Source organism: Petaurus breviceps, unplaced genomic scaffold (genome assembly GCF_028583685.1).
Source record: "Petaurus breviceps papuanus isolate PSGF00001 unplaced genomic scaffold, PetGlider_PUasm1.0 91041, whole genome shotgun sequence".
Taxonomy (NCBI): Eukaryota; Metazoa; Chordata; class Mammalia; order Diprotodontia; family Petauridae; genus Petaurus; species Petaurus breviceps.
Window position 1 is genome coordinate 35,836,345 of NW_027187400.1, and position 18,396 is coordinate 35,854,740.

An 18,396-nucleotide genomic window follows, 5' to 3' on the forward strand; every position below is an offset into this window, starting at 1 on the left:
GAGCAAGTTACTTAACCCCAATTGCTTAGGGGCATCTAGGTGGCTCAGAGAGTAAGAGCACCGGCTCCAGTGTCAGAACGACCTGGAGATCGAATCCCGGGCTCAGATGCTCAGCACCACACCCAGAAATAACTGGCCGTGTAACCTTGAGCAAGTTACTTAACCCCGATTGCTTTAAAAAAAAAAAATGTGTGAAATGGAAAAAGAGTCTCAAAACCTAACTGGAGAAAATAAATCCCTAAAAATGAAATCGGAAGATATGGAAAAGGAGCTCCAAAAACTAATTATGGAAAATAATTTGCTAAAAATTAGAATCAACCAAATAGAAGCTAATGACTCTATGAGGCATCAAGAATCAGTCAAATAATACCTCAAGAATGAAAAATTAGAAAAAGATAAAATATCTCAATGGAAAAATAACTGACCTGGAGAACAGATCCAGGAGAGATAATCTAAAAATTATTGGTCTATTGGAAAATCATGATTAAAAAAAGAGCCTGGACAATGTCTTCCAAAAACTCAAGGAAAATTGCCCTGAGATCCTAGAACCAGAGGGTAAAATAGATATCAAAAGTCCACCAGAGAGATCCCAAATTGAAAACTATGCCAAATATTGTAGCAAAATTCCAGAACTATCAAGTAAAGGAGAAAATACTACAAGTAGCTAGAAAGAAACGATTCAGATATTGCAGAACTACAGTGAGATTTGCACAGTATCTAGTATTTCTACATGGAAAGATCAGAGGGACTGTAATATAATATTCTGCAAGGCAAAAGAGCTCAGTTTACAACCAAGCATCATCTATCCAATGAAACTGAATATAATCTTCCAGGCAAGGAGATGGTCATTCAATGATATCATGGACTTCCAGACTTTCCTGATGAAAAAGCCAGATTCAATGGAAAATTCAACCTCCAATTACAAGACTCAAGAGAGACATAGAAAGTTAAATAGAGAAAACACACACACAGACACAAACACAACCTGTTGTTTAATAAGTGCAAACTGTTTACATCCCTATATGGGGAGCTGATACCTGTTAATATTGAGAACTGTATACTTATCGAGATATTTAAAAGAGATATAGATAAATAGAAGATATGGGTATAAATTAAACAAAATGATGAAAAAAAAACTTATTAAGGGGTACAAAGGGACCACAGTGGGAGAAAAGGAAAGAATAAAGCAGAAAAGGGTAAATTATGCCACACAAAGATGCATAAAAACATATTGTAGTAGAGGGAAAGAAGGGAAGGAGATGAACATTATACGAACTTTGCCCTCATTGGTTCTGGTGTAAGGGGGGAATAATATGACCAGTTAAGTATAGAACTCTATTATGAAGAGACATAAAACTTATCATAACAGAGGGGAAATGGGGAGGGAGAGGAGCATTGCATAATACTTATTCTCATCAATCTTGATTCAAGGAAGAAATAACATACTACATTAAATATAAAAATCTATCATACTATACAGGCAGTAGGGGCAGGGGAAAGGGCAAAAAAATGGGGGAGTTAGAAGGGAGGGAAGAAGTAGTAAGGGGGAAGGTTAGGAAATGGGAAGGGGGCTGATAAGGAGGGTATACTGAAGGAAGAGGTGGTCAAAAGAAAAAATCTTAAGGAGGGGTAGAAGGGAAAAATAAAAGCAAAAACAGGGGAGGGAATAGGATGTAGGGAAAGACACAAATAGTAATCATAACTGTGAATGTGAATGGGATGAACTCTCCCATAAAACAGAGGCAGATAGCAGAATGGATTAAAAAACACAATCCTACAATATACTGTCTACAAGAAAAACATTTGAAACAATGGGGGTACCCACAGGGTAAAGGTAAAAGGCTGTAGTAGACTATATTATGCTTCAGCTAAAGTAAAAAAAAGCAGGGGTATGAATCCTTATCTCAGACATAGCAAAAGCCAAAATAGATCTAATTAAAAGAGATAAGGAAGCAAACAAAATCCTGCTAAAAGGCACCATTGAGAAAGAAGCAATATCATTATTTAACATATATGCACCAAGTGGTATAGCATCCAAATTCCTAGGGGAGAAGTTAAAGGAACTAGAGGAAGAAATGGATAGTAAAACTATACTAATGGGGGACCTCAATCTCCCCCTTTCTGAACTTGATAAATCTAACCTCTAACCTCAAAACAAAGAAGAAAGAAGTTAAGGAGGTGAATAGAATTTTAGAGAGGCTAGATACAATAGATCTCTGGAGAAAACTGAACGGGGACAAAAAGGAATATATCTTCTTCTCAGTGGTACATGGCACATACTCAAAAATCAACCATTTACTAAGGCATAAAAACCTCACAATTCAGTGCAGAAAGGCAGAAATATTAAATACATCATTCTCAGATCATAATACACTAAAAATCATATGCAATAAAGGGCCATGGAAAGATAGACTAAAAACTAATTGGAAACTAAATAATTTAATCCTAAAGAATGAGGGGGTCAAGCAAGAAATTATAGGCACAATCAGCAACTTCATTCAAGAGAATGACAATAATGAGACAACATACCGAAACTTGTGGGATGCAGCAAAGGCAGTTCTTAGGGGAAGTTTTATATCCCTGAATGCATACATGAATAAATTAATGAAAATGGAGGTCGATGGATTGGGCATGCAATTGAAAAAGCTAGAAAAAAGAACAAATTGAAAATCCCCAATTAAATCCTAAATTAGAAATAATGGAAACCAAAGGAGAGATTAATAAAATTGACATCAAGAAATCCATTTAAATAAGGAATAAAACTTAGAGTTGGTTTTATGAAAAAAAAAAAACAATAAAATCGATAGACCTTTAGTCAATATGATAAAAAAGAAAGAAAGAAAGAAGAAAACCAAATTACAAGTGTCAAAAATGAAAAGGGTAAATCTACCTCCAATGAAGAGGAAATTAAAACAATAATTAGGAATTATTTGCCCAATTGTATGCACATAAATTTGAGAATCTTAGTGAAATGGATGAATATTTACAAAAATATAAGTTGCCCAGATTGACTGAAGAGGAAGTAAACTACTTAAATAACTCCATCTCAGAAAAAGAAATTGAACAAGCCATCAATGAACTCCCTAGAAAAAAAAATCTCCAGGGCCAGATGTATTTACTAGTGAATTCTACCAAACATTTAAAGAACAATTGATTCCAATACTTTAAAAACTAATCAGGAAATCAGAGAAGGAACCCTACCAAATTCTTTTTATGACACAAATATGGTTCTGATACCTAAACCAGGAAGAGACAAAACACTGAAAGAAAATAATAGACCAATTTCCCTTATGAATATAGATGAAAAAATTCTAAATAAAATATTAGAAAGAAGACTACAGCAACTTATCACAAGAATAATACACTTGGATCAGGTAGGATTTGTTCCAGGAATGCAAGGGTGGTTCAACATCAGGAAAACTATCAGTATAATTGATCACATCAAAAACAAAACTAGCAGAAACCATTTGATTATCTCAATAGACATAGAAATGCTTTTGACAAAATGCAACACCCATTTCTATCAAAAACATGAGAAAGTATAGGAATAAATAGAGTCTTCCTTAAAATAATAGGAAGCAACTATCTAAAACCATCAGCAAGTATTTTATGTAATAGGGATAAGCTAGAAGCATTCCCAATAAGGAAATGGGGTGAATAAGGGGTGAAACAAGGATGTCCACTATCATCCCTCTTATTCAATCTGGTACTAGAAATGTTAGCAGTAGCAATAAGAGAAGAAAAAGAAATTGAAGGAATCAAATTAGGCAAAGAACAGACTAGGCTATCACTCTTTGCTGATGATATGATGATATACTTAGAGAATCCTAGAGAATCAAATAAAAAACTGCTTGAGATAATAAATAAATTTGTCAGTTACAAGATATGAAATAAACCCACAAAAATCCTTGGCATTCCTATATATCTCTCATGAAATCCAACAGCAATAGATAGAAAGAGAAATACCATTTAAAGTTACTGTAGACATCATACAATATTTGGGAATCTACCTGCCAAAACAAACACAGGACCTATATGAACACAATTACAAAACACTTTCCGCAGAAATAAAGTCAAATCTAACTAATTGGAAAAACATCAGTTGCTCGTGGCTGGGTCAAGCTAATATAATAAAAATGATAATTTTACCTAAATTAAATTACATAGTTTGTGTCATACCAATCAATCTACCAAAAAATTACTTTATAGAGCTAGAAAAAAATAGTAGCAAAATTTATTTTGAAGAACAAAAGGTCTAGAATATCAAGGCAATTAATGAAAAGAAATGCTAGGGAAGGTGACCTAGCCATACCAGATTTTAATCTGTATTATAAAGCAGCAGTCCTCAAAACTACTTGGTACTGGCTGAGGAATAGAGTAGTGGATCAATGGAATAGATTGGGTACAAGACTCAGCAACCAATGACTATAATAATCTACTGTTTGATAAACCCAAAGACCCCAGTTTGGGGGACAAGAATGCACTATTTGACAAAAACTGCTGGGAAAATTGGAATATAGTAGGGCAGAAATTGGGCATAGACCAATAGCTAACACCATACACCAAAATAATGTCAAAACGGGTGTACTATCTAGGCATAAAAGCTGATACTGTAAGCAACCTGGGAGAGAAAGGAATAGTTTGCATGTCAGATCTATGGAGAAAGGAAGATTTTATAACAAAACAACTGTTAGAGAGCATTATAAATTTCAAAATAGAAAATTTTGATTACATTAAGTTGATGCAGGAGTTCTGACTTTGCTGACTTCCTCCTACTCTATGCCTTGATCCTTTTTGTCTCCCCAAAAAGATTCTATCATCTGTTTCTGCTTCCTATGCTTGCTCATATTGCTAGCCAATTACTTGACCCTTGAGCTCTATGTCATGGTAGAACTCTGCTTCCAGAATGGAGAGAGCTTTGTCCCAAACCACTGGGGTTTTCACAGCTGCTGGAGCTATTAGGAGGGCACTATCTCTACAGCCCCCACAAGCTCTGGCTCACTGGTCACACACACCCAGGACCACCACCCAAGACCATGATCCAGATCCAAGCGGGTTAAAGCAAGAGCAATTACCCTCTGAATGGTCACTTGGACCCCCTACACTCTGCAGGCCAGGAGCTCCTGAGGTAGCCACATGATGCATCCACTGTGTCTCCGCTGCTTCTTGCTTCAGAGGCAGCAGCTGTACTGCACTCTTCTGTGCTCCCCATTCCAACAAAGTTCCACACTGACCTTTTACTTTGTCTTTGGCATTTATGTGTTGAGAAGTCTGGAAGCCACCACCACTGCTGGTTATTCATTCTCCTGAAGTCTGCTCTGGCTGCTGCTGATCTGGGCCTCCCTGGGGCTAGAACTGTGCAGCTCCTGTGAGACTGCAATCAGCTCCCAGTGCACCGCAATAGACTTTTCCCATTGGTCTGCCAGCTATCTTCAGGGAGATATTTGTTTCTCTCTGCCACTTTGTGGTTCTGTAGCTTTAAAATTTGTTTACAGGTTTTGCAGATATTGGTATTGTTTGGAGCTAGAGCCCACACCAAGTTTGTGCTTCTACTCTGTGATCTTGACTCCACTCCCTAAATTGCCTCCCTTTAAGAAATTTGAGGGGCGGCCAGGTAGCACAGTGAGTAAGAGCACCTGCCCTAGTGTCAGGATGACCTGGGGATCGAATCCAGGCTCAGACACTTAGCACCACACCCAGAAATAACTGGCCATGTAACCTTGAGCAAGTTACTTAACCCCAATTGCTTTTTAAAAAAAATACATTTGAAATGAAATTATTTTCCTCAAACAGAAGACATTTCTGATCTAGTTTTAGTAATTAACAGAATAACAGCTAGGTCCCTTAATCAATTGTACCAATACCCAATTATTCTAACATAATTTTGAAACTTTTAAGCACCTTATTCCATACAGACATATATCTAGTGACAGGCAGCTAACTAGACCAAATGCCCATTTACCAAGTTCTTTAATATAAAAAAAGAAATATAATCTGAGGCTGAATAGCTCAGATTCTAAACACCCACTTTATTATAGTAGCTCATATGTATCCCAACCTTAGTGTATGATGTTGATTCAACATTGAGTTTGTACCTTTATTTCACAAACTTCTTTTCTCTTTGTACAATTATCCCCATATTATTCAGAAAGAATGATCTATTCCAGGAATTTAACCTTTCACATGGCTATGCAATTTTACCCAACTGAGGTATAGAATAACTACATATTCAGGACTGAAAACAACAAAATTTCACATATGTGCATTGTGCTCACATATCTTTCACTACCACTTACTTAGATTACAGAAATTTTCCACAAAAGGAAAGCAAGGACTGGATTAGATAAAACGTCACAGTTTTCCAACCATACACTATCAATTTCACCTCATAGCCAGACTCAGGAATAGTCAGATGGAAAACATTCCTTTTCACAAGAACACATTGGGGAAACTGAGCCAGGATCCCATCCTAAGCTGAGGCTAGGATTGTCCTCTCAGATTTTCCAGAAAAAGAACAAATACAAGAGTAAGTAAAGTTATACCTGTAACAGTCACAGTCTCTCTGAGCGGCTTGTGGCATTTCCCTCAGAAGGTGGATTATTGACTATTGACTATTGATGGATTTTTATGATCCATCAGACAACTCGAAATAAATCCATTATAGACCCAGGATCTTTTACCTCAGATGGCAAGTTTCACTAATCAAAAATTTTCCCAGGACTTACATCTCAAATTTAAACTTGTCCTCATGCAAAAACCAATCATTAGAGATCATTTCTATATATTTGAAAATTCTCAGCATGCCAAGTTCCATGTTTTAGAACTTCCTAACCCAAACAAATTCTTTGGCAAACTTATGAAATTAGGGAGGATGGGGAAGAATTCCTGAGAAGGAGCTGCCTTTTCCACCCCATAGGATAGAGTTGCTATGGGCCGTGCTTCTGACTAGCTCTGAGAACTTCTCTGAATGGAAAGAATCCTCCCTTCCATACAACACACACACACACACACACACACACAGCAATCAATTACCAACTTTAGGTTTTAGCATTAAAATTATAATTTTCATAAGCTATAGCCAAAAGAAGAATGGACTGTCTTACCCAGTGCAGATGACTGCTGGCTTCTTACCTCATAGGAGATACCTCCAGGTTTCAGGCAACAGGGGCTCAGGATCATTAACAGCAGATGCCTCTTCCCCCTCCTTCCTTTGCCAGGTGGGGGAAGATATGTTTGCAGATGTGGGAGGAGCATGAAACTCTCTTTTCCTAATCTGATCTGGGATGAGAGGAGTTAGTAGAAAAAATTCCATGGCTGTTTACATGTACTGAGATACCTTCTTGATTCAAGGGGGAGGCAGTAGGGAAAAGGAATTGACCAGGGGTTTAGATGTTTCAAAACTCCTTAAAGATTAATCACAAAAACCTTGCAAAAACCATAGAATCTGCTAAGTGGTTTTTTTTTTGAGCTGTTCTGTCTTTTGACTTCTACACCCATCTCTTAAAATCTAGAGTGGGACATTAAACTTGTCAGTCATGAGACTAACTAGTCATGAAACTAATCCCCTTTCTAAGGATACCTGAAGCACAAACCAAAGTCTGTTTTTTCTGAAAGCACCTATTTAAGGTGCTATGACAAACCTAGGAGTGAAACTTAGAAAATTCACAGTAGGTTTTAATATAATTGTTAGCAGTATCTAATTGTTGCAACAAATCAGTTTGCAAATGAAAATTTAGTAGGCCTTTAAGATCACACAAAAAGATTTTGCAACACATTTCTTTGTTAAAAGAATTTCCCTTTCTAAAACAAAAAGCTTATAATTTATTCTGATGTTAAAGGAAATAATCATTAAACTTTCATAAAATAAATTAGAAGGAAATCTTAAAGATGGGGATTGATCGAAACCACGTTGGTAGAAAATGTCTTTTAAGAGTGGAGCCAAGATGGCAGAGTAGAAGCAGATAAACTCCATGAGCTCCCCCCCATAACCACCTCAAATACCTATAAAATATGACTCTTAACAAATTTTAGAGCTGCAGAACCAACAAAATAACAGAGAGAAACAAACCTTCTGCTGAAGGCAGCTGGGCAGGACGGAAGGAAGGGTTCATTGCAGCACCCTGGGAGCAGGCTCAATCCCTTGTGAGCCTACAGTTTTAGGCCCAGGGCAGCCCTGACCAGCAGCTATAGTTTACTCTAGGAGAGTGGATCACCAGCAGCAGTGGTGGTTTCCAGAATTATCAACCCATAAATGTCAAAGACAAAGTGAGAGGTCAGTGTAGAACTCTGTTGGAATTGGGAGGAGATGGGGGACAGAGGAATGGGTCCAGCCCCTGCCCCTGGAGCTAGACATGGTGGAGGTGCAGTAGCCCTATCTCTTCCCCCCAAGTGACTGCTTCAGAGCTCCTGGCATGCAGATTGTAGGGGGCCCAAGTGACCATTCAAACGGTAATCACTCTTGCTTTAAACTGCCTGGATTGTGGTCTTGAGTGGTGGTCCTGAGGTGTGGGACCAGTGAGCCAGAATTTGTTGGAGCTGTAGAGAAGGCATCCTCCTAATTGTTCTGGCAGCTACAAAAACCCCAGCAATTTGGGACAAAGCTCTCCCCTCTGAAAGAAGAGAACTGCTATGGCAAAGAGCTGAAAAGTCAAGTAATTGAGTGGCAAGATGAGCAAGCAAAGGAAGCAAAGCAAACACAGCAACCCAACTTTAGGTTTCTTTTTGGGGGACAAAAAGGAACAAAGCATGGAATGGGAGGAAGACAACAAAGTCAGAACTCCTACACCAAAAGCTTCCAACAAAAATATGAAATGCTTACAGGCCATGGAGGAGCTCAAGAAAGATTTTGAAAATCAAGTAAGAGTAGTGAAGGAAAAATTGGGAAGAGAAAGGAGAATGGTGCAAGAAAATCATGAAAAGAAAGTCAACAACCTGACTGAAGAAAATAACACCTTAAAAATATAGAATAACTTAAATGGCACAAGAGGCCCAAAAAGCCAATGAAGAGAAGAATGCCCTAAAAAGCCGAATTTGCTAGATGGAAAAAGAATTTCAAAAGCTCAATGAAGAGAATAATTCCTTCAGAATTAGATTGGAGCAAAAGGAAGCTAGTGACTTTATGAAAAGTCAAGACACTATTAAACAGATACGAACAAAGGAAAAAATAGAAGGTAATGTGAAATATCTCATTGGAAAAACAACTGACCTGGAAAATAGATCCAGGAGAGATAATTTAAAAATTAATGGGCTACCTGAAAGCCTTGATCAAAAAAAAGAACCTAGAAATCATCCTTCAAGAAATTCTCAAGGAAAATTGCCCCGATACTTTAGAACCAGAGGGTAAAATAGAAATTGAAAGAATTCACCAAACACCCCTTGAAAAAGATCCCCAAAAGAAAACTCCTAGGAATATTATAGCCAGGCTCTTGAGTTCCCAGATCAAGGAGAAAATATTACAAGCATCCAAGAAGAAACAATTCAAATATTGTGGAAACACAATCAGGATAACATGGGATATAGTAGCTTCTACATCAAGGGATCAAAGAGCTATGATATTCTGGAGGTCAAAAGAGCTAGGATTAAAAACAAGAATCACCTACCCAGCAAAACTGAGTATAATATTTCAGGGGAAAATATGGTAATTCAATGAAATAGAGGACTTTCTAGCATTCTTGATGAAAAAAAAAACAGTTGAAGAGAAAATTTGACATTCAAATACAAGAAGCAAGAAAAAGCATGAGAAGATAAACAGGGAAAAGAAATCATAAGGGACTTATCAGAGTTAAACTATCTGTATGCCTACATGGAAAAATAATAATTGTAACTAATGAAACTTTTCTCAGTATGAGGACAGTTGAAGGGAATACAAATAAATCAATAAATTATACACACACACACACACACACACATATATGTATACATATATGTCTATAGAGGAGGGTATATGGGCGTATAAGTACATATGTGAGTGTATGTATATATGTGTACAGTTATACATAGACAGAGGGCACAGGAACAATTGAGTAGGAAGGGATAATATTTAAAAGGTGAAATTGAGAAGTGAGAGAGGAATATAATGAGATGAGATGGGGAAAGACAGAATGGGGTAAATTATCTTATATAGAAGAGGCAAGGGATACCTGCTTCAATGGAGGGGAAGAACAGGAAGGCAAAATGGAATGGGTCAACCCTACTATCATTGAATTTGGCTTAGGGAGGGAATGACATACACACTAAACTGGGTATTTTGCCTTACAGGACAGTAGTGGGGAAGGGGATAAGAGGGGGAATGATAGAAGGGAGGTCCTGTTGGGGGGAGGGTAGTTAGAAGCACACACTTGATAAAGGACAGGGTCAAAGTGGAGAACAAGTGGGGAGCAGTATGGGATGGAGGGAAATATAGTCAGTCTTTCACAATATATTCACTAAGGGAATGTTTTGCATAACTATACATGCACAACCTATATTGAATTGCTTATCTTCCCAGTATGGGTGGGTGACGAGGGAAGAAGGTAAAGAATCTAGAATTCAAAGTTGTAAAATCAAATGTTTTAAAATATATGTATTTGCTTTTTGGAAGACAAGTGGGTTTAAGTGACTTGCCCAAAGTCACACGGCTAGTAAGTGTGTCGAGTGTCTGAGGCCAGATTTGAACTCAGGTCCTCCTGACTCCAGGGCCAGTGCTCTATTCACTGTGCCACCTAGCTGCCCCCTTATTATTAATTTTACATGCAACTGGGAAATAAGATATACAGGCACTGGGGTATGGAGATCGATCTTGCCCTACCGGAAAGTCAGAGGGGGTATGGGGGAGGATATAGGAGAGAGCAGATTGGGGGAGGGTGTATACAGTGGGATTACTGTTTTGAGGTGGTGGGTAGGGGAAAGACAGGGAGAAAATTTGTAACACAAAATCTTGTGGAAATGAATGATGTAAACTAAAAATAAACTGAAGTGCCCACCAGAAATTATACACTAGAGCCCCCTTAAACCTGCTAAAGGGGACCCCTACTGGGTTCCTTGGAAACCACCTAATAGGCCATGATAGTGAGGGAATGTTTCACCTATGTTGCTAGAAACATACCTCAGATACAAGTCTGTTCTTTTTAGGTACCCAAGACTTTACCAGAAATGGTATCCCCCCCCCCCCCCCCTTGGAACCGCACTCTGTTTGTTAGCAACATCTAGGTCTATAAAAATGCATCTTACAGATGACTCGGGGTTGTCTTTCTGTCTGAGAGGCAGTCCCGGCCAGTTAATAAACACTCCTATCAAATTATAATTGGCCTAGCTGTCCTGTTATATCTTGGTGTCCATTACAAAACAAAATTTAATTATTTTAAAAATAAAAATTTAAAAATAAAATAAAATAACTTTTATGCATCACAAATCCTAAAGTGCCACAAAACCAAAATTCTCCATAATCATAAATTTCTAAGTACTGAAAGGTGTTTGCCTTAGGGAAGAATTTCAGTGTTTGTTTGTTTGTTTCTTTTCCCTAAAGCATGAACATTCCCAATTAAACTAGCCTTATCATAATAACAAAGCTTACCTGGCCTTTAGGAATTCTGCTAAACAGAAGACTTTACACAAGGTTGAGCAAATCAGATCTGGATTCATAATCAATAGTGGTAACATTTTAATTTCCAAGACCCAATATTCTTAGAACATTAAAAGAAAAGACTAGGAAATGCATATAAAGTTTTAAGTTAACAACACAGGGTACAGAGACCTAGAAACCAGGGTGCAGGTACCCCCAAAGAAAACCAGGTGCTGTGGCCCATAGGGCATAGAGACCCTGAAACTAGGGTGCAGGAAACCACAAAGAAAACCAGGTTCAGAGGCCCACAGGGCACAGAGACCCTGAAGCTGGAATGCCACAAACAGGAAATCAAAAAGAAAACCAAGCACAGAGACCCCCAGGGCACAGAGACCTTGAAACTAGGATACAGGTACTCCCAAAGAAAACCAGGCACAGAGGCCCACCTCCCCCAGTGTCCCACAGGGGAGGGGAAGAAGTAACACAGGGTAAAGCAGGGTGCAGGGCGAATGACACAGGGTCAAAATTTCGCTCAAGCAGAGAAAGGTGTCTTTTCTTTAAGTTTTGGAGAACAAATTTCTTACTAAACTTGTTTTTTTTTTCATTTTTCAAATGCTTTATTAACTTCTGATTTACATCACTCATTTCCACCAGATTTTGAATTGCAAATTTTCTCCCCGTTTTTCCCCTACCCACCACCCCAAAATAGCAGTCCCACAGGATATCCCCTCCTCCAATATGCTTTCTCCCATATGTTCTCCCATATGCCCTTCGACTTTTCCACTAGGGCATGGTGGATCTCTATGCCCCAGTGCCTGTATATCTTATTTCCCAATTACATGTGAAATAGTATTAATAATAGTGTGTATATATATATATATATTTTAAAACATTTGATTTTAAAACTTTTAATTCCAAATTCATTCCCTTCCTCCCTTGTCACCCATCCTTACTGGGAAGATAAGCAATTCAGTATAGGTTGTACATGTGTAGCTAATGCAAAACATTGCCATAGTAGATATATTGTAAAAGACTGACTATATTTTCCTCCCTCCTATCCCACCTCCCACTTGTTCTATTCTCTACTTGATCCCATCCCTTTTCAAAAGTGGGTGTTTCTAACTTCCCTCCCCCCAAGCCTGCCCTCCCTTCCATCATCCCCCTTCTCATCCCCTTTCCCCCTGCTCTCTTATAGGGTGATATACTCTATTTAGTGTGTATGTCATTCCCTCCCCGAGCCAAATTAAATGAGAATAAGTTTGACCCATTCCCTTTTGCCTTCTTATTCTTCCCCTCCATTGTAAACCATTTTCCTTTGCCTCTTCTATATGAGATAGCTTACCCCATTCTGTCTCTTCCCATCTCCACTCATTATATTCCTCTCTCACCTCTTGATTTCACGTTTTAAGTATCATCCCTTCCGATTAAATTGGCCCTGTGCCCTCTATCTATCTATCTATCTATCTATCTATCTATCTATCTATCTATATATCTGTAAACATATATACACACATTCACATATGTATTCATACACCCGTATACCCTCCGATATAGACATATATTTTTCTATTCCCTTCAACTATTTTCATACTGAGAAAAGTTTCATCAGTTACACTTATAGTTTATCCATGTAGGAATGTTAATAGTTCAGCTTTGATGAGTTCCTTATGATTTCTTTTCCCTGTTTAGCTTCTCATGCTTCTCTTGCTTCTTGTATCTGAATGTCAAATTTTCTATTCAACTCTGGTTTTTTCATCAAGAATGCTTGAAAGTCTTTTCCACTGAATAACTATATTTTCCCCTGAGACATGATACTGAGTTTTGCTGGGTAGGTGATTCTTGGTTTTAACCCCAGCTCCTTTAACCTCTGAATATCACATTCCAAAACCTTCGATCCCTTATTATAGAAGCTCCCAGATCTTGAGTTATCCTGATTACGTTTCCACAATATTCAAATTGTTTCTTCCTGGCTGCTTGTAATATTCTCTCCTTGATCTGGGAATTTTGGAACCTGGCTATAATATTCCTAGGAGTTTTCTTTTTGGGATCTTTTTCAGGGGGTGATCAGTGGATTCTTTCAACCTCTATTTTGCCCTCTGGTTCTAAAACATCAGAGCAGTTTTCCTTGAGAATTTCTTAGAGGATGATTTCTAGGTTCTTTCTTTGATCATGGCTTTCAGGTAGTCCAATAATTTTTCAATTATCTCTCCTGGATCTATTTTCCAGGACAGTTGTTTTTCCAATGATATATTTCACATTGCCTTCTATTCTTTTATTTGTTTGGATCTGTTTAACAGCATCTTGATTTTTCATAAAGTCATTAGCTTCTATTTGCTCCAATCCAATTCTGAAGGAATGATTCTCCTCAATGAGCTTTTGAGATTCTTTTTCCATCTGGTAAATTTGGCTTTTTAAGGCATTCTTCTCCTCATTGCCTTTTTGAGCCTCTTTTGCCATTTTAGTTAGTCTGTTTTTTAAGGTGTTATTTTGCTCAGTTAGGCTGTTGACTTTCATTTCATAATTTTCTTGCCTTTTTCTCATTTCTCTTCCCAATTTTTCCTCCACTTCCTTATCTGCTTCTTAAGGTCCTCTTTGGCCTGTAACCAGCTCATATTTTTCTTGAAAGCTTTTAGTGCAGGAGTTCTGACTTCACTGTCTTCCTCCTGTTCAATGTTTTGATCCTTTTTGTCCACTAAATAGGAGTCTAATGCTGGATTGCTCTGTTTGGTTTGCTTCCTTTGCCTGGTCATGTTGCCCCTCAGTCCCTTGACCCCTGGGCTTTTTGCCACAGTAGGACTCTGCTACCAGACAGGGGAGCTTCGTTCCAAATGCTGGGGTTTTCTCAGATGCCAGAGGTATTAGTTGGGTGCCCTCTCTGAAGCTTCCACATGCTCTGGCAAGCTGGTCACACACCCCAGGACCTTTACCCTAGACCTCAATCCAAATCCAAGCAGGTTAAAGCAAGAGCAATTACCCCTCAGACTGGTGCTTGGTCCCCCTACACTCTGCAGGCCAGGAGCTGAAGCTGCCACATGGAGGAGGCTGCGCCACAGCCTGCAGCAGCTTCTTGCCCCAGGGGCAAAAGCCAAGGCACTCCCAGCTACTGGCCCCAAAGTCCATACTGCACTGACCTCTCACTTTGTCCTTAGCATCTATCTGTTGATAATTCTGGAAATGGCCACAGCTGCTGGTGATCTGGTGTTCCTCCAGTGACCTGCTGGTCGGGCCCACCCTGGGGCTAAAACCTTGGGGTGGGACTGGCGTTGGCTCCCAGAGCGCCATACTGGCTGATTCCTGCTAGGCTGCTGGGATGTTCTCAGTGGTTAGCTTATTTTTGTCATTTTATGGGTTCTGTAGCTCCAAAGTTTGTTTAGAGTCCTGTTTTACATGAATTGGAGATGGTGGGAGCCAGAGCCACAGGAAGGTCCTGTTTTTACTCTGTCATCTTGACTCTGTCCCCGATATTAACAAACTTGTTTTGTTTAGAAATCCCCTTCACAAATCACTTTTAAAGATTATTTTTTTGGGCAGGCTGTGTTATAATGGAATACTAGGCACTTTTCCTTAAGATCTCCTCCCTGAATTTCTCTCCTAGCAGCTTCCTATCAACCTCTCACCACTAGTCCCAAGGTCCCAGGACAGAGGGGAGAAAACCAATGTGACCAACCCAGCGCAAGCCCATCCCCTTATATGAGGGTCCAAAGTCCAAATGATCACAAAAAAGTCAGTGTAGCTTCAGATACTGTTGGCAGTGTCTGGGCACTCCAGGGCTCTCACTGCTAAGGAGACAGTAGGAGCAGATAGGTCTGCAGAAGAGAACAAAGAAAAGGGTGCTTACCTGTTATCCCAGGAATTTGCTTGAGTTCCTGCTCTATGCACCTCCAATATCTGTGTGAGAGAGAGAGAGAGAGAGAGAGAGAGAGAGAGAGAGAGAGACTCTAAACAAATTTTAGAGCTACAGAAACCAAAAAGTGACAGAGAGAAACAAATATCCCGTTGATGGCAGCCTGGCAGTCTGACAGGAAGGGTCCATCACACAGGGCTGGGAGTCAAGCACAGTCCCACTTGAGCTGTGCTGGCCCAGAAGTGTGGCCCAGATCAGCTGGAGAAGTCTTCAGGAGAGTGAATCACTGGCAGCTGTGGAGGTTTCCAGGCTTCTCAACCCATATACACCAAAAAGAAAGTAAAAGGTCAGTGCATTGTCGATCAAGGGTGAGTAAAGAGCACAGTCCAGCCCCTGCCCCCAGGGTGTGGTCAAGGAGCAGTGGCTGCATCTGTTGCCCCATGGCTACCTTGGAAGCTCATGACCTTCAGATTGTAAGGGGATCAAGCCACCATTCAGAGGATAATTGCTCTTGCTTTGACTTCCTGGGGTCTGGGTCACAGTCTTGGGTAATGGTCCTGGGGTGAGGAATGCCAGTGTGCCAGAGCTTGTGGTGACTGTAGAGAGGGCACCCTCCTCAGACATCTGACAACAGCTCTGACAACTGTGAAAACCCCAGCAATTTGGGACACAGCTATCTCCACTCTGGAAGCAGTGTTCTACCTGGCAAAGAGCTCAAAAGTCAAGTAATTGGCTGGCAAGATGTGGAAACAGAGGAAGCAAAATCAGACCATAGAATCCTTTTTGGGGGAACAAAGAGGATCAAAACACGGAACCAGAAGAAGACAACAAAGTCAAAACTCCTGCATCAAAAGCTTCGAAGAAAAATATGAATTGGTTGCAGGCCATAGAAGGGCTCAAGAAGGATTTTGAAAATCAAGTAAGAGAAGTGGAGGAAAAATTGGGAAGAGAAATGGGAATGATACAAGAAAAATCAGGAAAAGCAAGTTAACAGCCTGACTGAGGAAAATAACACCTTAAAAAATAGACTAACTCAAATGATAAAAGAGGCCCAAAAAACCAATGAGGAGAAGAATGCCTTAAAAAGCAGAATTTGCCTGATGGAAAAAGAATCTCAAAAGCTCAATGAAGAGAATCATTCCTTCAGAATTAGATTGGAGCAAATGGAAGCTAGTGACTTTATGAGAAATCAAGATACTATAAAACAGATCGAAACAAATGAAAAGTTAGAAAGCAATGTGAAGTATCTCATTGGAAAAACCAGTGACCTGGAAAATAGATCCAGGAGAGATAATTTAAAAATCATTGGACTACCTGAAAGCCATGATCAAAAAAAGAGTCTAGAAATCATCCTTCAAGAATTTCTCAAGGAAAATTGCCCTGATATTCTAGAACCAGAGGGCAAAATAAAAATTGAAAGAATTCACCCATCGCCTCTTCTAAAAGATCCCAAAAAGAAAACTCCTAGGAATATTATATTCAATTTTCAGAGTTCCCAGGTCAAGGAGAAAATATTCCAAAGAGCCAGGAAGAAACAAGTTGAGCACTGTGGAAACCCAATCAGGATAACACAAAATCTCCCAGCTTCTACATTAAGGGCTTGGAATATATTCTAGAGGGCAAAGGAGCCAGGAAGAAAACCAAGCATCACTTACCCAGAAAAACTGAGTATCATGCTTCAGGGGAAAATGTGTTCATTCGATGAATTAGAGGACTTTCAAACATTCTTGCTGAAAAAACCAGAGCTGAACAGAAAATTTGACTTTCAAATAGAAGAAGCAAGGGAAGCATGAGAAGGTAAACAGGAAAAAGAAATCATGAGGAACTTATTACATGGAAAAATGATAATTATGACTCATGAGACTTTTCTTAGTATGAGGATAGTTGAAAGGAATACATATGTATATATATATATGTATGTATAGAAAGGTGTTTGTGTGAATAAATATATATGTGAGTGTGTGTATATGTGTGTATATGTATACATTGACAAAGGGCACAGTGTGAGTTGAATGTGAAGAGCTGATATCTAAAAAATGAAATTAAGAGGTAAGAGGGAATATATTGGGAGAAGAAGAGGGGGAGAGATAGAATAGGGTAAATTATCTCATATAAAAGAGGCAAGAGAAAACTGTTACAATGGAGGGGAAGAACAGGAAGGTGAAAGGGAATGGGACAATCTTACTCTCATTGAATTTGGCTTAATGAGGGAATAACATAGACACTCAATTGGGTATCTTAACCTACAGGAAAGTAGGTGGGAAGGGGATAAGAGGAGGGATGATAGAAGAGGGCAGATTGGGTGAGAGAGTAGTTAGAAGCACACACTTGTGAAAAGGGACAGGGTCAAAGTAGAAAATAGAGTAAGTGGGGGGGTGGGATAGGAGAGAAATATAGTTAGTCTTTCACAGTATAACTTCTATGGAAACGTTTTTCGTAACTACACCTGTACAACCTATATTGGAATGCTTGTCTTTACAGTGGGGGTGGGTGAGGAGGGAAGAAGGGAAAGAATCTGGAAGTCGAAGTTTTAAAGACAAATGTTAAAAAAAAAATGTTTTTCATATGCAACTGGGAATTAAGATATACAGGCACTGGGGTACAGAAATCCATCTTGCCCTATTAAAGAAAGTTGGGGGGTGGTATGGGGGAGGATATGAGAGAGAACAGATTAGGGGAAGGGGTATTCAGTAGGCTCACTACCTTGGGGTGGGGTAGGGGAAAGACAGAGAGAAAATTTGTAACTCAAAATCTTCTGGAAATGAATGTTGGAAACTAAAAATAAATATATTGGGAAAAAAAAAGAAAAGAAAAGAAACACTCCCCTTTCCCGTTCACCACTAGCCGGTCCAACCCTTCTCCACCACAAACTCCCCGGGCTCCCCCTCCTCCACTTTCTTACTCTCGATATTCTCTTTCTTTCCCATCTTTTGCAATGTAGTTTTATTGGAGACCATTTGTTATTGCAGACTTAGAGAGCTTTTATATCACTGGCCACTGCGCGTTCTGGAGA